The following is a 22235-nucleotide window of genomic DNA, read 5'->3' on the forward strand; positions in this document are numbered from 1 at the left end:
ATAAAAACATGTTAAGGCTTTTTTGGCCACTATACTTCATAGTAAAATCTGATATCATTACTACAGATTGCAATTTTTACTATTCAATCATCAGAATTGACTTTCACCTTGTAAAAGCAAAAACTTAGGGCTCAGGCTATTTAAACATATGGACAAGATAATGGAGTGAGTATTTATACCATAGAAAAATATAAAATCTTGTATACTAATAAATTTCCAAGAAATATTCAAATTTTATACCTGCATTTTATTGACTAGAGACTTCAGTTGTCTTTTACTTTTGTATGTCTGTGGTATAATTACATTAATATATGCAGTAGTGATATTTTTGAGGCTATGTAATGTAATATAATGTAGTGTTCAAGAAATACTTAATTTTATCCAATATAATTTTGATATATTCTACTTGTTATGATTTTATCTTATAATAGATGCTATCAATTAATTATCAGCTTGAATTATTGAATATCCAGAATATATTGTATTCAAATTCTGCATAAATAAGAGACTACTAAAACTACATTAATGTAAAAAATGGTGCTATATAAAAAAATGGTGCTATACCAGACTGAATAGATAATGAAGCTTTTTAATATTGTACTTGGATAATTATATATTCTGTTGCAAATATCACCACACAGCCTTGCTATTAACATTAAGATAATAGTTTTCTGGCATTTAAAAATTGAGATATTATTACATTTCTACCAAGAGTTACTTGTGAGACTGCCTTAGTTTCCCCTGAGAGCTAAGAAATTAGAATTTGGGAAGTACCTTGAATACATTTAGGAGAACCTTCCATCTAGGGATGATACCTCATACTCACTGATTACTGATCAATTCTTTGAATAATGAGTATCAGAGAGTTTATTAGTTTACAAAATAGTCCACTATGACAACCCAAGATAATGGAAAAGCTCTCAGATTTTGGTGTAAGAGGGGCCTCATTATTTTTTTGTAAATATATGAAATTTATTGTCAAATCGCTTTCCATACAACACCCAGTGCTCATCCCAAAAGGTGCCCTCTTCAATACCCATCACCCACCCTCAACTCCCTCCCACCCCCCATTAACCCTCAGTTTGTTCTCAGTTTTTAAGAGTCTCTTATGCTTTGGCTCTCTCCCACTCTAACCTCTCTTTTTTTTTTTCCTCCTCCTCCCCCATGGGTTCCTGTTAAGTTTCTCAGGATCCACATAAGAGTGAAAACATATGGTATCTGTCTTTTTCTGTATGGCTTATTTTGTTTAGCATAACACTCTCCAGTTCCATCCACGTTGCTACAAAGGGCCATATTTCATTCTTTCTCATTGCCACATAGTACTCCATTGTGTATATAAACCACAATTTCTTTATGAATTCATCAGTTGATGGACATTTAGGCTCTTTCCATAATTTGGCTCTTGTTGAGAGTGCTGCTATAAACATTGGGGTACAAGTGCCCCTATGCATCAGTACTCCTGTATCCCTTGGGTAAATTCCCAGCAGTGCTACTGCTGGGTCATAGGGTAGGTCTATTTTTAATTTTTTGAGGAACCTCCACACTGTTTTCCAGAGCGGCTTCACCAGTTTGCATTCCCACCAACAGTGCAAGAGGGTTCCTGTTTCTCCACATCCTCTCCAGCATCTATAGTCTCCTGATTTGTTCATCTTGGCCACTCTGACTGGCGTGAGGTGATATCTGAGTGTGGTTTTGATTTGCATTTCCCTGATAAGGAGCGACGTTGAGCATCTTTTCATGTGCCTGTTGGCCATCCGGATGTCTTCTTTTTTTTTTTTTTTTTTTAATTTTTTTAACATTTATTTATTTTTGAGACAGAGAGAGACAGAGCATGAACAGGGGAGGGTCAGAGAGAGGGAGACACAGAATCCAAAACAGGATCCAGTCTCTGAGCTGTCCGCACAGAGCCCGACGCAGGGCTTGAACTCACGGACCATGAGATCATGACCTGATCTCGACCAAAGTCGGCCACTTAACCGACTGAGCCACCCAGGCACCCCATCCGGATGTCTTCTTTAGAGAAGTGTCTATTCATGTTTTCTGCCCATTTCTTCACTGGATTATTTGTTTTTCAGGTGTGGAGTTTGGTGAGATCTTTATAGATTTTGGATACTAGCCCTTTGTCCGATATGTCATTTGCAAATATCTTTTCCCATTCCGTTGGTTGCCGTTTAGTTTTGTTGGTTGTTTCCTTTGCTGTGCAGAAGGTTTTTGTCTTCATGAGGTCCCAATAGTTCATTTTTGCTTTTAATTCCCTTGCCTTTGGGGATGTGTCAAGTAAGAAATTGCTACGGCTGAGGTCAGAGAGGTCTTTTCCTGTGTTCTCCTCTAGGGTTTTGATGGTTTCCTGTCTCACATTCAGGTCCTTTATCCATTTTGAGTTTATTTTTGTGAATGGTGTGAGAAAGTGGTCTAGTTTCATCCTTCTGCATGTTGCTGTCCAGTTCTCCCAGCACCATTTGTTAAAGAGACTGTCTTTTTTTCCATTGGATGTTCTTTCCTGCTTTATCAAAGATTAGTTGGCCATATGTTTGTGGGTCTAGTTCTGTGGTTTCTATTCTATTCCATTGGTCTATGTGTCTGTTTTTGTGCCAATACCATGCTGTCTTGATGATTACAGCTTTGTAGTAGAGGCTAAAGTCTAGGATTGTGATGCCTCCTGCTTTGGCCTTCTTCTTCAAAATTACTTTGGCTATTTGGGGCCTTTTGTGGTTCCATATGAATTTTAGGATTGCTTGTTCTAGCTTCAAGAAGAATGCTGGTACAATTTTGATTGGGATTGCATTGAATGTGTAGATAGCTTTGGGTAGTATTGACATTTTGACAATATTTATTCTTCCAATCCATGAGCACGGAATGTTTTTCCATTTCTTTGTATCTTCTTCAATTTCCTTCATAAGCTTTCTATAGTTTTCAGCATACAGATCTTGTACATCTTTGGTTAGATTTATTCCTAGGTATTTTATGCTTCTTGGTGCAATTGTGAATGGGATCAGTTTCTTTATTTGTCTTTCTGTTGCTTCATTATTAGTGTATAAGAATGCAACTGATTTCTGTACATTGATTTTGTATCCTGCGACTTTGCTGAATTCATGTATCAGTTCTAGCAGACCTTTGGTGGAGTCTGTCGGGTTTTCCATGTATAATATTATGTCATCTGCAAAAAGTGAAAGCTTGACTTCATCTTTGCCAATTTTGATGCCTTTGATTTCCTTTTGTTGTCTGATTGCTGATGCTAGAACTTCCAACACTATGTTAAACAACAGCGGTGAGAGTGGACACCCCTGTCATGTTCCTGATCTCAGGGAAAAAGCTCTCAGTTTTTCCCCATTGAGGATGATGCTAGCTGTGGGCTTTTCATAAATGGCTTTTATGATCTTTAAGTATGTTCCTTCTATCCCAACTTTCTCGAGGGTTTTTATTAAGAAAGGATGCTGAATTTTGTCAAATGCTTTTTCTGCATCAATTGAAGGAGGGGCCTCATTATTGATCTGACTTCTTTCACCAACTTACTAACCGTGTGAAAGTGGACAAATCTCACCTCTCAGAGCTTTAGTTTCTCATCTGCAAAACAAAAAACTAACATGTTTGGTATTTGTGAAGTTCAAATGAGATGATATAAATTCAGTGCCTGGGAACACTCATTCGTGGTATAAAATTGGAATATTAGAAAGTTCACTCATCACACACCAAGCAAGAAAGAGAAAAATGGCCTGAGAGTCTTGGTCATTTCGGTCCCCTGCAAGGTGAACACTGAATTGAAGCAGGGACAGACAGGTCAGTGAGAGAGGTGCAGTTTGTACAAAATCATAGAAGAAACAGCACTTAATGCTTGAGGCCATTGCTTTGTCTAGTGTGCGCTATGTAGGAGGGTATGTGCATGTTGTAGGGGGGTGGCAGAAGAGAAACCAGGAAACATAGTTTGGAAGTATATGGATGACTTTGTTTGTTTGTTTATGTAATTCTGAGAAGTTTGGACTTACCAGGCAAGTGACATGAAACCAGGGATAGTTTTTAAGCAGAGGCATAATATGAACAATTGTGTGGTTTACAAAACTTGCAAAGCTGTCTCTAAAGGTCGTGTGAAGAGTGGATTACAATGAGAATAAGCTAGAAACCATTAACATGGCTTGGGTGGCTGTTTTAGTCATCTAGCAGAAAGTAGATAATAATTCAAACTAGATGAACTGGGTCCATGGCTGACAAACTGGGGGAACCAAACTGGCTGACGTGTTTTGCTTGGATCCCTGGTTATACCAGGAAGTTAACAGTATCACTGCCTGAGATATAGGATAGAGAAAGAGTGGGCAGGGCTGAAGTAAAGGAGAAAGATGTGAATAATGTGTCAAATTCTGATTGTATTAAACTTAAGGTACTTTTGGAATATCTGGTTAGATATATAAGGAGAATAGTCTCAAATGATAGGTTTGGAGTTCAGAGGAAAAGCATAGGCTTAGAGATATAGATTATAGATTAAGAAATCTTTAGCTTATTAGTGGTAAATGAAAACATAGCAAGAGATGAGATTCCCTATGGAGTGCTTGCTATAAAGTTGAAAGAATAAAGGGTGTCTTTATTAATGGACTATAATAGACCAAGATAACAACTGCTGAGTACTCTGTGCAAGGTACTTGGATAAGAAATCTTTGGTCATTTTCTTATTGAATCTGCACAATAATGCTATGAGGCCTCTGTCAATATTGCCAAGAGGATAAAAAAGAAATATACGGAGATGTAGCAAAGTCACCAGAAGAATAGAATCCAAGCAAGGAGAGCCTTCCTGAGGCAAGAGGTGCTAAACCGTGGTTGGTCACATAAGCATAGAAATGACAATATGTCACTCCATTTAGGAAATGAGAGCTGATTTGTGAATAAAGCAATCTTGGTAGAAAAGTAAGCATGGAAGTGAGATAGTAAAAGATGAAGAAATAAGTAGGAGTTAAGAAATTAAGCACAGATGATATACTTTTCATTTCAAAAATTTGATAGTGACAGAAAAGAATGTGATAAGATCATATGTTGTCCTTGTTGAAGATATGACTTGGAATGGCTATAGAATTGACAGGAAATCATTACTAAAATATAGTGGGCACAGTATTTGTACGTATCAATTAATGTCCTTATCATTATGCATATTTAAAAATAGCTTGTCAAAGATGCTACAAGTAGGGAACAGGACATACTGAGACTTGATCTTAATTTTGACAATGAATACTTACTGATCGTTCACCTTTATTTTTTAAATACACATTTTTTTCTAGTCTTGTAAATTTTTTAAAATAACATTTTATTACAGGTCTGTGATAGATCTTGACTTTTGTGTGTTAGTTATATTGCTTGGTTTTGCTTTCAGCTAAAAACTTTCTCTTTTATAACCTATTATAAATGTTCCCTCACTTAACTCAAGACAATCATTCTTGTCCTATTATCTTTTGTGACTATAAATAATTTGCTTTGTTTATTTTGTTACCTTGACGATATTTATAGATCATGTCACAGAGATTTCCCTTGGAGACCTCTCTTTTGTAGACTGTGTAAATTTAGTCCCTTATGTCTAAACTCATATGTCTTGTCCCCTAATCCTGGGATATATTTTGTTGACCTTCTGAATTTTTTTCTCAACTCACCTCTATAGCTTGCCAGTATTGCAAAAAGAAATTATGATAGAAAGTGAATAATTTGAAGTAATATCTAGCTTCTCTAGCATTCTAACTAAAATAATTATGAAGATGTAGAAAATAGAAAAGCAGGGGCGCCTGGGTGTCTCACTCGATTAAGCGTCCAACGTCGCTTCAGGTCATGATCTTGTGGTACTTGAGTTCAAGCCCTGCATCAGGCTCTGTGCTCACAGCTGAGAGCCTGGAGCCTGCTTCAGATTCTGTGTCTCCCTTTCTCTGCTTCTCTCCCACTAGTGCTCTGTCTCTCTCTCTCTCTCTCTCTCTCTCTCAAAAATAAATAAACATTTTTTTAAAAAGTTAAAAAAAAAGAAAATAGAAAAGCAAGTACTCTGAAGACAAAGTCAGGGAACAATGAGGCTAACTAGAGAAAACAATAGCACTTTACTGGACTTGGCTTGATGAAATCAATCAGTCTGTGGTCCAAAAAATTAATAGGGAAATTTGTGAAATTTATACTCTCTTTGCATCCACCCCCAGCTTAGAGATGAAGGTTTGCACCAAATATGAAACGAGACATGGGTTATTCCACTTTCCGAATGCTGATTTTTGAAATGGTCAGAAGCCCACTTTCCTACCACCTTTCAAGAAAATATATTCATAACTGCAACTCACAGAAAGTGGCAGTGTGTCAGGTACATGAGAGAGGTATGGATATTTAAGTATTGTGCCCTGGAAAGTAAGTTTCAACAAAACCAGATAAATGAATGGCCCTAGAAGGAAGGCATGCTAGATATTGTTGATAATCTAAATACTCCTGTTCAGGAAAGTGAGAGTGAGGACAACTAGTCTGGTCCAACAGGTTTAGACAGATCCACACATCTAAGGATGGATGAGTAACCAAAAAGGGATTTTCTGAAAATTATTAGCACCATGAAAAAGTTGTCATGATGATAAAGAGAAAACTAAGACCTCTAGAAATCTTAAAATTCTTTAATTTTTGCTTGAAATGAATATTTACAAATTTTTAAGAGTATGCCAGAATATGGCCTCTTTAGAAAAGGAGAAAGCTCTAAAATGAGAAGAGTCTCTACACAAAGATAGAATGCTATCCAAACAGAAGGAACTCAGAGCAGAGCAGAGATACAACTTATCAACCATAAAGTAATGAATGTTACTCTAGTATCAGATACTAGTTTTGGCATATAGTAGGTTCTCATTAAATATCAGTTCCTATATGCTATGACAATAGGCTGATGAAAAATAGTAACAATAGAAAATATTATTGAAAATGTAAAGAAACTTCTATTTCAATAAAGGAGTTTAAGCCCAAACCAAAGGTGGTAAAATTAGACCTGAAATTATTAAAACTTCTATCAGCAAAGTGGAGGAGAAACTTAAGAACTCTTCCCAGGATGCAGAGGAAAGAAAGTTGATAACAATGATGATAGAAATAATAGAGGTGGAGGATATTGGACTATCATTGACTCATTCTTCGCCTCGTTCCTTTTAGAGCAGGAATGATGAGTGCACTAGGCATAGTGCTGGATTTGATGCAAAGCACCAGTTAAACCGTAAGATCCAAAGCCAACTGCTGTAGGAGCAAGTGTAGGGCAGGGAGGAAGTAGAATTTTTTTTTTTTCCACTGAACTGATATGTGTGTTTCTTAGGCAAGACATATAAAGAAAAACATCTTGGAAAGATATCAAAACAGAAGCTAAAAGAAGATACTCTGAGGAGGATGTCCAATATCACACCAATGTGGAAACAATGAAATTCCATCAAAAACAAAAGAACCCAAATCACACACTGCGGGATCCAGCCAAGAGAAATTTCCTGGACTGATGAATCAATCCATACTTAATTAAGTGCCTTCATGTGTTATATGGGAAATAGCTCTTCCAGGAGTGAACTTGTTTAGAGAAGATCTGATTTCCAGAAAATATAAGTTAATTATTTAAATCCAAATAATTAATTCATGTGTCAGGTTTTCAGCCCCCATAAGAGGTCTTATTTTGTTAGTGAGCATAGTTCATTAAGATGCATAAGAAAGAGTATGTTGGTCTACATGAAGGTGGATGGCCAGGAAGAAACCTAAAAAATGAAATGGAAGTCAGTGGAGAACAAGGCTTCAACCCATGTATCTTATGTCAAATTAGGAGCCCCTGTCTGTGATCAGGAGAGTTCCAGGAGCCAAAGAAATTTGCCACTGCCTTAAGCACTTGGATCACATTAGTTCTGCATTCATCAAGCAGAATTCTGGTTTAAATTTGCCCTTTGAAGAAGATAATATGAAGCCTGAATTCCAGAAAGACTTTGTCAGTCACCTAGACCTACTTCTTTATCCTCGCAACATCTTTCATATCCCAGAGTGAAAGATGCATTCACCCGGCTTTGGTTTGATACTTCACAGACTGAGAACTCAGGATGAACTAATTCGGTGTTTAATCATTGTGATTGTTACAAATAACTGATTTATGTTGAGATGAAGTCTTTCTTGTATTATCTTCTGGTTATCTTAATTCTGTCTTCAGAAGCAAGGTAGAAATAGTCTGGTCCTGCTTTGATGAGAAAGCCCCTTGCATCATTTAGTACAATGATTCTATCTTCCTTTTTTTTTCATTCCAGGTACAAAATTTCCATAACAGTTTTATGCCACAGATTAAGACTTTTTAGTATTCTTAATCACCCTCATATAAAGGTCCACTTCTAAATTCTTCCTATTGCTATAGCTGTGAAAATTCATAATATCTGCCTGTCTACCCAGTCAGCTAATTTAAACTCCTCACAGTGAGACGGGAGAAACTGATACAATTGTAGTATTCAAAAAACATCCTGCACAGTTCCATGTGGCCCCAAAACCCATCTGAAGTAATTATTGGGTTTAATTGCTGTGCCATATATATATATATAGGAACAGTTTCCATTTTTTTTCCAAAAGTGGATTTGTGCTTGGATACAGAAATGCCTCAACCAAATTCCAGGACAGCAGAAGCCATGAAATATTCATGAGGTGTGCATTTCTCCTTGCTTGCTGATGCACTTACTGCCTCTCATAAACACCCCAAAATAGACCAAGAATGTAAAGTGTAGTGGATTTTGGTGGTTAATCTCAATCTCCAATGGGAGAAGACATTGGCAACTTCAAGGAAATAATGTGGACTAAATGTTAGACAAATTAAAAAGTAAGACAAAGTCCTTATTGAGATTGGTAGGTATTGATTCATTGTGAGACTAAGTACACACATTAAGCCTCTTAAAGCATCAAAAATGCTGCTGAGGTATTATTGGGTTTGCAGAAGAAAGATTAGGATACCTGATGAAAAAAATTACTATTCATTAAGAATTACAGCCTTCAGTTCTCTGCAGGCTGTGAACGGAAGGAAGTTGGCTAAGGACTGAGGCAGAAATATCATTAGATATCTGTTAGATGCTTGAAGTAGAAAGTAAGAGTCTCCCAAACTGAAACCCAGTTGGGCTTTCTACATAGAGTAGCACTAGGAAAATTAGATTTTCAAATAAGAAAAGGATCAGTTGAAAATAACTTATCCAAGTCATTCTTAGCCATGAACAAGTTTAACAGAAATTGTCTTACGAATTTACTTTGAGGACTCTACAATGAATAATTTTAAAAAAATAGTCTCAGAGCTGCAAAAGTGCTGAGAGTTTGTCCCAGCAAAATTTGCCAACTAATTAGGGACTCCCACAGATGGTCCTGCTGTGTCTTCTTGAATCCTCTCAGTGACAGACAGCAAACCAGTCTTCAGCATGAATCTAAGGTGCCAGTAATGGCTCAGTTAGGGACCCAGCACCAGAGGACATTATTTAAATCTCAGCTTTGACATGTACTCCAAGGATGAAGCAAGATGCTTTACATTTCCATTATAGATAAAATAGAAACAAATCAAAAAAATTAAAATTAGGAATAACGTCCATCATAGACTATACAAATATTACTTGGGTTTTGTTTATTCCAAAATGTAAAACAAACTTATGGCATATGGTTCTTTCATTATTAATTTGTTGATAGTGGTTTCTTTGTCATTTCTTCCTACTTGCTTGAGTTTTACCGTGTGCAGTGTCAGAGTGCAAATATAATCCTTATCAAAAATAAATATTCAAATGTTTGGAAGAAGTTACTTTCTCCAGCATGGATTTGTCTTTTTGGAGGAAAGTACCCTCAGTTACTATGAGGATTTCTCTTTTGACACACACTCCATTGTACTGTCTACCTTCCTCTGAGCATATCATACCTGGTTTCTCAGTGCTGCTTACCATACTGGGCTAGAAGTGAGCATAACACTTCCTGTATCACGGAGAGCTCCTGGATTTGGTGGGATGACTCAGAACCAGAATTGTATGCTTTTGTTTAGGCATCTTTTAGCCTAGTTATCTGTGCATTTGTTAAAATAGTTTTTGTTTGATTTTTGCATATGAATGTTCATTCAAATTCTCTTCCCTTTACTGTGTATTTTGTGACTGTTACTTCACTAAATTGATGGTCAAACTTTTAAGAGTGGAGATTGCTCCTTTGAAACCCTAATGTTACCTGGCATAGTTCTGGGCTCACAGTAGGTCCTCAGAGAGATTATATGTTAAATTGAGTCTAATTAAACTGTACTTGAAACTTCAACAGACAGCAGCAGCCTAGCTAATATCCCAGAAGCCTCCTAAAGGAATATTCTTTAAATATTCTTCTCACACAAGGTAAGAAAATTAGAATCTCAGGAAAGAAAAAAAAAGGAAGCTGGCAAAGACCACCTGCCTCCAATGCAATTAACCTATGTTCACTAAAAGGCTTCATTGTGAATATTCAGTGTCCATATGTAAGCCATACAAGAGCATTGCCATTGCATCATGTCAAGACTTAGGACAGGCTAGCTTCTTTAAAAAAATGGGTACACCTTGATCAGAACTTGCTAATACTAATATGTTAGTAAATGATAATTCCCTAATCACTAGGTTCTTCTGAAACCAATACTATACTGTATGTTAACTAACTTGAATTTAAATAAATTTTCTTTAAAAATCCACTTGGCATCCCCATCTTTGCTTCCCTGAATAGCATCCCAGTCTCCCAGTACCTTTAATTATTTCCAGATCATCAAACATGTGATTGAGAGACCATAGGGAATGGCGAGAAGGGGAAATGGAATTCAAAGCTAAAGGCTTGGAGCATTTCCTAACTGAAGGTCAACCCGAAAACTATTGAGCATCTGGGAATGAAGATATAAGTCAGAAGCAAGCACGGATTTTACTTGCAAAGGCTGTCTGTCTTCTCAGAGTGCTGCACAAGGCACTGCATAGGGTGGAGGTGCTGAGCCTTTCCCCAGCCCCCTGCCACTGTGGTGGGGGCTGTTTCTCGGAAGTAACAGTGGACTCACTGTGCTTCTGCCACTCAGCCTGCTCTTCTGTATCCTGGCCCATCCTTTCCACAAATGATAGGGTTTTTGCTCTATCCTCTCGTGTGTGTGTGTGTGTGTGTGTGTGTGTGTGTGTGTGTGTGTGTCACATGAATTATAGCCCTCATTCCTATATTTTTCCCTCTTTTATTTTCCTCTCAGCATTCTTAAGTTGATGTATTCCAAATTATGAGCATTTTCTTTCCTTTTTTCTCTTCTTTCTTTTTCCTTTCTTCTTCATCTTTTTTTTTAAAGCCATTTTAGGAAAATATCCAACTTTTGTGTGACAGACATTCTGACATTTTTCTCAGATCAGAGAAGTATTTTTAGACAGTTGAAGACTTCGTTGTCACATCCCTTAGATTTGGAGGGGCATCCCAGAGAGGGAGGTTTGCACAGGTCAGCTATAGGAAATCCAAGAAATGAGCCAGCTGCCCCTGGCATCAGCAGGGGGAGGATTTCCCCCTCAGTGGAGCGTCAAGCTGCCTTTGCAGCTGAGGGAACATGGGGCTTTCTAAGGCAAAAGGTCAGGTTGGATTCTCCGGATTGTGATTTTGAGATTAATAAGCCCCCCAGGGAGCTCCACTGGAGAGGATTTTAGAGATATGAATGTTTTCAAATAGAGCAACCAGGCCTCTTTGAGCAAGGTGTCTTCGCACCAAGCTGTCTGTAAGAAAATAGCCTGTCACTGCCAGCTCGTGGCACACTGCTTTGGGGGAAGATTCAGCACTAGAAAATGTTTACATTTTGCTTTGAATATAGTTGATTTTCATGAAATCACCAAAACTTGCATGCAGCTTCTGCTAGACCTGTACTTATAAATGGACAGAAATCAACCCTGCACGCAAACAGGCCTAACTGGAGTTTTCCTTCCCTGTCATTTTTCTAAATAAAAATATTAGCCCTTTAGGGGCGCATGGTGACTCAGTCAGTTGAGATCAGGCTCTTGATTTCAGCTCAGATCATGATCTCACAGCTTGTGAGATCAAGTCCCGTGTCATTCTCCTGCTGACCATGTGGAGCCTGCTTGGGATTCTCTCTTTCCCCCTCTCTGTCTGACCCTCCTCTGTTCACGCCATCTCTCTCCAAAATAAATAAATAAATATTTTAAAAATATGTTAGCTCTGGGCACCTAGTAGCTCAGTAGGTTGAGCGTCCTACTTTAGTTCAGGTCATGATCTCACAGTTTGTGAATTCAAGCCCCACATTGGGCTCTGTGCTGACAGCTCAGAGCTTGGAGCCTGCTTACAATTCTCTGTCTCCTTTTTCTGCCCCTCCCCCACTCATGCTCTGTCTCACTTTCTCTCTCAAAAATGAATAAACATTAACAAAAATGTTTTTAATAAAAATATGTTAGCACTTTAAAAAATGAATTGGGGCACCTGGGTGGCTCAGTCGGTTGAGCATCCGACTTCAGCTTGGGTCATGATCCCACAGTTCGCGAGTTCAAGCCCCACGTGGGGCACTGTGCTGACAACTCAGAGCCTGGAGCCTGCTTCGGATTCTGTGTCTCCCTCTCTCTCTCCCACTCACATCTGTCTCTGCCTCTCTCAAAAATGAACGTTAAAAAGTTTAAAATAAAAATAAAAAATGAGGGGCGCCTGGGTGGCTTGGTCGGTTAAGCGTCCGGCTTCCGCTCAGGTCATGATCTCATGGTCCGTGAGTTCGAGCCCTACGTTGGGCTCTGTGCTGACAGCTCAGAGCCTGGAGCCTGTTTCAGATTCTGTGTCTCCCTCTCTCTCTGCCCCTCCCCTGTTCATGCTCTGTCTCCCTCTGTCTCAAAAATAAATAAACGTTAAAAAAAAAATTTTATAAATAAATAAATAAATAAATAAATAAATAAATATAAAAAATGAATCAAAGTTACACTTGTGCACAGTTTACAGATACAGATAATCCCAGGAAGGCTAGGATAAAAATTAAAACTCAGAGAAATACTTACATTTTGAAGAGGAATTTGAGAATTAACACCACCAGATATGGCCTTATTTTTCATGAAGATGTACGTGAAGTAAGCTGACAGTGAGACTGGAAAAAGTTCACCTCACACTTTATAGCAGCGTATGCTACAGGTGAATGATCTGTTTTTAATGTGTTTGATTACTACTTCTGAATAACAGCCTGACGAAATATGCATTTTAATTTGAACGGGAAATAGGAAACTTTGAAGGGAAAATAAAATTTTACTGTGGTGTACAAAATATGCTAAATTTTAATTACCGATTTGCAGACAGAAAATAATTCAGGCACTTTTTGCTGATTTTATTTAAAAATCATCTTAGGGGCTCCTGGGTGGCTTGGTTGGTTAAGCGTCTGACTTCAGCTCAGGTCATGATCTCACACTCCGTGAGTTCGAGCCCCGCGTCAGGCTCTGTGCTGACAGCTCAGAGCCTGGGGCCTGTTTCAAATTCTGTGTCTCCCTCTCTCTCTGCCCCTCCCCTGTTCATGCTCTGTCTCTCTCCATCTCAAAAATAAATAAATGTTAAAAAAAATTAAAAATCATCTTAAGACACTTCTCAAGTACTTAGAATGTGTACAGCAGAACTTTCTGTGATATTGCTTCAGACATCGACCTGTGTCAGGTCACATTCTCTTGTGTATCTGTGTATGAGTTTGCATACTTGGCTCAGGACTACCTGTGAACTGAGATTGTCTGGGAATCTTCTATAGATTGGTCCTACAGGTAAGCAGGTATATGGTCTCCTTTCTGAGGGATTTGGAATTTCACCTTCAAATGTCTACACCACACAAATGTCCTTGTATAATGAAGTCTAGTGATTTAGATACATCTTTGAGCTGAGAGGGATTTTTAGAAATGGTTTATTTCCATCTCCATATTTTAAGCATTAAACATCTGAAATCTAAAGAGACTTGGTGATTTAACCAGGCTCATTGTCTATCTTGTTAGTAGTTGGGTTAAGACCTTAAACCCAGGTACCTTGATTTCTAGTCTGATGACTGCACTTCTTCCCTTCTTCCTAAGTTCTACTTTTAAAACCTGACTTTTCCTAAAACAAGTTAGGTTCAGACAACCCAGAATTTGTTTCCTTGTTACCTTCCTAAATGTGGGTTTGCTGTTAGAGCCCATGACAGGCAGGGAACGGTTAGGGATTGCAAGATGGCCCAGTCAAATTGAGGTGAAACATCTAAACATGTTTTAGAGCAACTGCAGCTTATGAGAAATATTAAATCAAACCACCATAGCTCTCTCAAGATAGGATTTCTCTGATGATGCCCTTTCTATTTGATCCTCCCTATCTCATTCCTAACTCCTCAGTCCCTAGGGGGGAAAAATGCTATAATGAATATGAATGCCAAGGTGCAGAAGCTAGTCCCATTCACATGCCAGTTCTGGTGTGGAAGTGAATTTTCTGCATGCTAAAGGGCAGTCCAGGGGGCGATGGCACAGGCAGGCCCTGGAGGCTTCCTATCAGGTGTGGAAGTGCTGACACTTTTTTTTTTAATGAAGAGATTTCCCCCACTACCACCATCTAATTGTATAAAGTACATTATAATTGTGCCTCTTTTGGTATTTAATATAAAATATCACACGCCTGATCAATGTAAATGGGAGCAAGAACCAGCTCATTTTTGATGGGTCAGGAGTGGATTGATTAGAGACAGGGTGATAAGCTGGCTGCCAAATGCACTGGATGTGTCCAGAGGGCAAAAGTCTAAAAACGGCAAGAAGGAATGAGGAACTTAGCTGGAAAATAGAAAAAGAAAAAAAAAAAACACCAGAGGGGATTTAAATAAATTGGACAGGAGCTAGCTTTTGCCTCTATTAATATGCACCTTTCCAACCTTCTCATTTCTCCACAGAGGAACCCTGGCTGGCTGGAGAAGTGACTGGAGACCAGTGTTGTTGAGGGAGTGAGTTTGTGTGAGTACATGTGAGTACATGTAACATGCATTGGTCCTACTGCCTAGTCGTTAACACCTTATAGGAAAGATGACCAAACAAATAGATGACTCAAAGGAAAGTAAACACAGACAATGCTGTGAGGAGACCATTGATTACTTTCCTAAGACAGACCCCTTAGACTTTGGGGAAAGAAAGAATGTCCTCATTGAGGGGGATGCATTTGACTGGGGACATGCACACTACGAGAAACTCAAAGAAAGTTAATCCAGATGTAGAACTTCAACAAAATGGTGATATGATGCACACGTGGCTCTTAGGCATATACTGCATCTGCTCTCTTATTTAATCCTCAACTTAGTGGGAATGAGGAAAGGATTAATATCACCATTTGTCAATGAGGAAGGAGGGTCCACAGATGTTAGTAACACATCCAGGATTACCATGCCAGGAAGAGAATTCAAAACTTGGTTTGTAGCTTTTTCATTATTCCTCAGGGTTCCTCATTCCATTCTACATATACATATTATAAACAGCAAATAAAAAATATGAAAACATTCTCTGAGGTTTTCTACTATGTGCTATGGAATAGTAAGAGTAGATACCACATTATAGGGGTAAATTCCTGCAAGCACCTTACCCAGAACATGAAGGAGAAATCAATACCACTCTATTCCCAGGATCTTTCTACTCATTGGACACAATCCTTCTCCATGAGTCTGGGACCGGTTCCTGTAGGTCAGTGGGACTCCCATTTCTCTGACCAATAGAAAAACTATGTTTGAACTCTTTAACACACTTGTTCTTCTGCAACAGACAGCCTACTTTTTCATACTATTTCTCACTTTGATCCTAATTAAAATGCATATGCATCATGTCAGTGTACTAAGGGGAAATTTGCTGTACATAATCTATAGTTTGCTAGGAATTTAGAAATTTGTTAGTTCAGAAATCCCATGATAATTGCTTTCAAGTTGGTCAAAAATGTCAGTGTTGAGACTGAAAAGTAACACAAAGGAAGAATATTCATGCTCTCTGCAAGCACAGGGAGCCTCAGGATGATCAAATTCCATCCCATTTTGCCATATCCATTCTTTATTACCATGTTAATAGAGACAAAGGTGATAATTACTGAATTTTAAAAGTGCCTATAAACCAAGGTGAAGGGTAAAATAATCCCTGTGATATCCCATGATTTTTCCATTCCCTGCTTCACCCTCCTCCCCCACCAGCATTATTCAGTGTAGCACTCTGTGGGAGTTTTCCAGAGACCATTTCTAATGGATAGAATTTTGAAATGTAGATGTTGCAGCCAAATTTTATTTCATTCAACTTTTCAAAATTACAATCGCCTTAGTCATAAAAAGACCTCAACTTTTGCCTTTAAATATGAAGAAAATGATTTCTAAATTGAAAAATAAAGATAAGTTTTTTTTCAAAAACATATAATGGTGTACCTCTTAATTCTGTAGGCTCATAACTACAATATCTGGTGTGATTTTAAATTAATGTGACTGATATTTTTATAAATAGATTGAAGCTCATGCATACAGGTTAATATTATACTTTAAAGCAGTCTATTGTTGTTATTATAGCTATTTGCAAGATGGCTAAATATTTCATCAATTCTTCTTTAGAGCTCATCTTCAGGTTCAGTTCACAAAATGCAGAAAGCATAAGCCTCTTAAATTTACTGTGTTCCAAGTTATTAATTACCTTATCTAATAACTGCATCCAAAAAATTTACCTCATACTCTATATAAATTTCCAAAGAAAATATCTAAGATTATTTTCAGCAAAATAGCCTCTTTGGTCTAGGTATAATGGGCCCATTGGTACCCATTAGCAGCATCTAAGATAAGAAGTTGTATAAAAACAGTTCAGAGGAACTGAAGGAAATCTGAAGAAATTCTAAAATTTAAGACCAAATTTACATTCTTTAGCTCATAAAAAGTAGAATATTCCTGAATTTAGTCTTATCCCTAGACTTTGTGGTTCAAATCTCTCTAGAAAAATTCTGTGGGTGCCTTTGAATTTCTGTTACTGGGTCTTATGGCCATTCCCAGATCTGGCCTCTCTGAGCTTCATATGCTGTCCTGCTCTGGCCCCTGATTCTTCTCATTACCCTCATAGGATTCCAGAAGTGACATGCCACTTTCCAAGATCCTCATTTGGAAAAAAAGTGAAAATAGCTTTCACTGGAATATATAAGTCCAATGTTTGTTTAAAAATCAGTCACAAGACTAAAAAGAATAAATGAAAATGGAGTGACTTGGTGGCTCAATTAAGCGTCTGACTCCATATCAGGTCATGATCTTGGGGCTCATAAGTTCAAGTCCCCATTGGGCTCTGTGCTGACAGCTCAGAGCCTGGAGCCTGCTTTGGATTCTGTGTCCCCCACCCCCCACCTCTCTCTCTCCCCTGCTCGCATTCTTTCTCTCTCAAAAACAAATAAACACTAAAAATAAATTAAAAACCCAAAACTCAGTCACATTACTTGGAACCAATAATTAATAATGGACTGTCTCAAGAGCTGGAGTGGAATTAAATTCATTTTCTAAAATAAATATGAGCCTGATCATATGAACAGCAAAATATACTAGAATATAACTGAGCAGGTGCCAATGATGACAACTCATGCTGCTCTTCTGTTTAGAATGCTGTCCCCAATTCTCCTCCTAAAAGCTCTGTTCAAGTGGTCCCTCCTATTAGAATTTCCTTGGACCATGCCACCACACAACTGCTTGTATCATTATCTATGAGATTCACTTCACCATCACTCATCATTCTCTGCTATGTTGTCAGTTGAAATATCTATCTAAAACATTTAATATTCCTTAACTTCTTGACTTGCTGGCCTTGTCCCCCTGAATGTCCTGATTAGAATATATGTTCCTTTAGAACACAAATCATATCTGACCCTCCTCTCTATGCCCTACACCATGAATAGTTTTAATGTTACTTGTTAATTGATAATTTGATGAGTATTCCTGGCATGGACTTGCTTATTTTGTCAGTGTGAAAATCCCATTTCCGAGAGCACTGCCATTTTATTAATATTTTCCATTCCTTTGTCTTACTTTCTTTTTGGAGACTTGAAATTTTGGACAAAATCTCTGGGTTTAGGAGAAAGAGACAGGCCTTTGTTCCTGAGGCTCCCCTGTAGTGTGCATTTGACTTGAACTGAAACATGACTGCTAAGGCCTGCAGAGTTTAGGGAAAGCCAAGGAATAATAGGAAGCCTGTGAGAGAAGAACATTTTTCTAGGACTATTGACAAGAAAATCCTGGAGGACTTCATTTTATTCAAGAATTCTCTCCACGACAATTGCCTGTGATATTTGTAATTACTGTCCCAGAAGTCCCAGAAGTCCTAGAATCATAAATGTACAAAATAAATACATTGCAAATTCAGGGTCCAAAGGACAAGTTGAAATTTAACAGAAATAATGTTAACCCTTATACCGTGTGTGTGTGTGTGTGTGTGTGTGTTAAGTATCTATCTGAAAGTATGTATCAGTGATCAAATTGGAAAAAAAGTCTTGAGATTTTGGCTGGCTATAAGTTACAGATATGACTGCTATGAAAATCAACATTAGCTTACATTAACAAAAATGTAGTCTAAATCACACTTTCCCATATTCTACATTCATCAGCTCATACTAATATAGCCTTCAGTTCTGGGTAAATTATTTAAAAGAGTTATTGATAGATTAGGGCAAATCCACAGCAGAATGGTCAGGATGATAAGAAAATTAGAAACAAAGTTACATGAGTAAGAGTTACAGGAGGTAAGTATATCAATAAAAGAGAAAGGTAAGAAAAATAAGATAAAGAGGAGTTCTTCAAATATTCCGAGCACTGGTATGTAGACAGAGTGCTGTTTGTGTTGTAAAACTACGCTAATTTATGTATATTAAGAGAAAACTCAGCCAAAGAGAGGTTGCCTGACAAATTGAGCTGTGCACAGTAGGACCAGATGATTCCACAGATAGAAACTCCCTATAGTGGAGCTGTTCACTAGATATCAAAGAAGCACCTGTTAAAAATCCTAAGAAGGAATTCTAATTCTGTAGACAGGATGACCATTGAGGCTGTTTCTCTGCATCCTGAAATACAGATGCAGCAATAGAGAATGAAAAGGACTTCACTTCCATAATAAAATTCAAATTTGCCACTAAAATGCTCAATACTTTGAGACTAATTTTTTAACATGTTAAAAAATGTATATTGAGGTTTGCATACAACACAGAGCAAACTTACAGTATTAGAGCAAAACAATATCCTGTCCCTAGGGTATGTTTGGCCTCACTGTGCAATGACTATATCACATTTGGCTACACGGGACAACCTGGACCATGTACGTATTTGTCAAGGAGGATTTTAAAATGGATGGGTGTGGGATTAATGCCTGTGTTTTTTTCCTTGTTCCTGTGCTATGCTAACTACACGTCATGTGCACATGTTGCTAAGCCAGGGAAATAAAGTGAACTTCATTCTTCAAAATCACTAGCAACATTAATTCTCATATAGCTCCTGAAAATGGGGAGAGAAACTTACCATATCCCACATTTGTTTTTATTTTAGAAAAGTTCACCTAATTTAACTGCCATCTGACTTTTATTTTCCTTCAGGTAGGGATGCCAGATATAATAAGGACCCAATAAGTCAAAGGCCACTTTTGGCCTCATTGTCTTTTTGTGTTAACAAAGCCTCATAAAAGCAGATGGATAGCACAGGCCAACTTCTTTCTATGATCAGTCAAAGATAAACACTCTATGCCTTATCAGCTGAAGAGGGAATTCTTCATTTTTATCAGAGAATAGACTGTAGTTGCTTAGTTTGAAATAAAAATCGATGGCTCCGTTTGGCATTGTTTTTAAAAAAATCTTTTTTTTTTTTAAGTTTTATTAAAGCAGAAAAAAACAACTAGATCTTCCAATTATTTCCTTACGATATAAATCCTGAGTTAAACAGTGAATGCTAACTCTTGGCTAACAAACTGAATGAAAATGGAGGCATAGATTCTATATAAGCTATCAGGAATTTTAATGAGATCATAAAACTAAATTCCCTCATTATAATTATTTTAAACGAGTCATAAAAAGTTTGTATCCCGAGTTTATACTCAAAGTCTTACCTAATATAATGCATTTTACTAGCTCCCATTGTACTCTCTCCCAGACCTCCCCCCACCTCACCCTTTACAGACTTCCCTGATCTTATTCCCCCTACCCCTCAGTCCACAGTGATCACCTAACCTTGTAATTTTTATATTTTTTTGTAGCAGTCATTTGAGAACTATATACTGCATTGTTCTGGTACTTAACTTTTGACATAGGCCGTCCTGTTTCCTGGAATGGTCCATCATATTCTCAAAACTGGAATCTATATTACCCCAGTTTTACCCTCAGATGTGCTTTATGAGTGAACAGATGACATTAAAAGCAATGAACATATCTGCAGAAGTTTGTACGCCGACGTAGTGGCAGACTTGGAATTAGAACCCAGGTTGCCTGACTCATGAGGCCAGATTCTTTATCACCTGGATCTGTTGCAACTTACTCCAAAGTACTGGTCACCATGGAGAAGGCTTGAAGAACTATTTGGCCTATACAACGTCTTAATTTCTCTTTCTTCTTTATTTTAAAGGAGATGGAAAAAAGGCTGTGATGAATTTTCAGGTGTCACAGTAATTGGGAAATGGTTTTGTTCAAGTAGGGCCTTCCTGAAAGATCGTAAGTTGCATAATGTAAACAGCTGTCAACTCTACTTGTATAAAGCCAGTCTCTCCAGGGAGTGTACTGGGGTAGTGATAATGCTATAGTCCAAGCAAACTGGGCTCCTCTGTCCTCAGGATATCTGTACTTTTCATAAATGGATGTCATCTATGTCATGTTCACCATTGTTTCTCCCCAAACTGACAGGTACGTTCTGGCTTTCTAACCCCTGCATTTTGGCTTTATCTGATGTAATGTAGTAAAAGAGAAACTACTGAACTTTTAAAGAGGAAAATAATCAAATTCTGTTTGTCCAATAAAAACTATTAATGCAAAAGTTATAATTTCCAATTACTAAACCTAGGTTAATGATGCAGAGATATGTAGTGATGATAAAAATGTTCATAACAATTTCCTATCTAATCACTTTCTGTGGTTTTCTAAGTACAACTTGTGCCCAAGCTCTCAGTCAACAATGTAAGAGAAACAAGAAGGAAAGCGAAGGGAGCATGAGAAAACGCCATCCTCAAGGGAATGATAAATTTGAGGAACTCTTATGACAGTAAAACATGAGACAAATGAAAATAAAGAAAGCATATTACTCCCTACACAGCTGTATATATGTAGAATAAAATCAGAGTAGCTCAAATATTGGAGAGATGATTGTGAACTAAAATAGTTGGCGACAATTATTGGAACATGTCTTAGAAGGGAAGGGTCTCAGGACACCTGGGTCTCAGTCAGTTGAGTGTCTGACTCTTGGTTTTGGCTCAGGTCCCAGGGCCATGGGATTGAGCCCCACATTGGGCACCATGCTGAGTGTAGAGCCTGCTTCAGATTCTGTCTCCCACTTCCCTCACCCTTGTTTGCACGCTATCTCTCTCTCTAGAAATTAAAAAAAAAGTACGAGTTGCAGCTGTCACAACTGTCCAGTCTCTATCCAAATACTTTCTTTAGTCATTTTCTTAAATATTGGTCATAAAGGCAATAATAACAATTCATTCTAACAATTAGGTAGTTATAATATTAATAGCAGACATGCTTGGAGCTTACCAAATGACTGCCACTGATCTAAGGACTTTACATATATACTTTTTAGAAATTATTATTTTATTTTTGACAGAGAGAGATGGAGTACAGGCAGGGGAGGGGGCAGAGAGAGAGGGAGAAACAGAATCTGAAGCAGGATCCAGGCCCTAAGCTGTCAGTACAGAACCCGATGTGGGGTTTGAACCCACAAACTGCGAGATCATGACCTGAGCCAAAGTCAGTTGCTTAACCAACTGAGCCACTCAGGCGCCCAGGTTTTTACATATATTAAATGACTTCATTCTTCACAACAATCCTTTGTATTTTTCTTAGGCTCACTTACAGATGAGGGAACTGAGACAGAGAGGAGTTAAGCAACTTGCCAATGGTCACACAGCTATTGAAACTCTTGGATCTCATCCACCCTATAATATTGCCTCTTTTACCTATCTAATATTTCCCACTTTGTATACATATTTATTGAGTATGTACCTAAGGATTTATTTTTACTCATATCTTGGCAGCCAGAAGGAATTGGAGGTAAGTAAAAGGCTAGCAGCCAGTAAACTTAGAGTATAGACAAACATTAAACAATTATACTACAAATG

The sequence above is a fragment of the Panthera tigris genome, chromosome D3, assembly GCF_018350195.1.
Source record: "Panthera tigris isolate Pti1 chromosome D3, P.tigris_Pti1_mat1.1, whole genome shotgun sequence".
Lineage (NCBI taxonomy): Eukaryota > Metazoa > Chordata > Mammalia > Carnivora > Felidae > Panthera > Panthera tigris.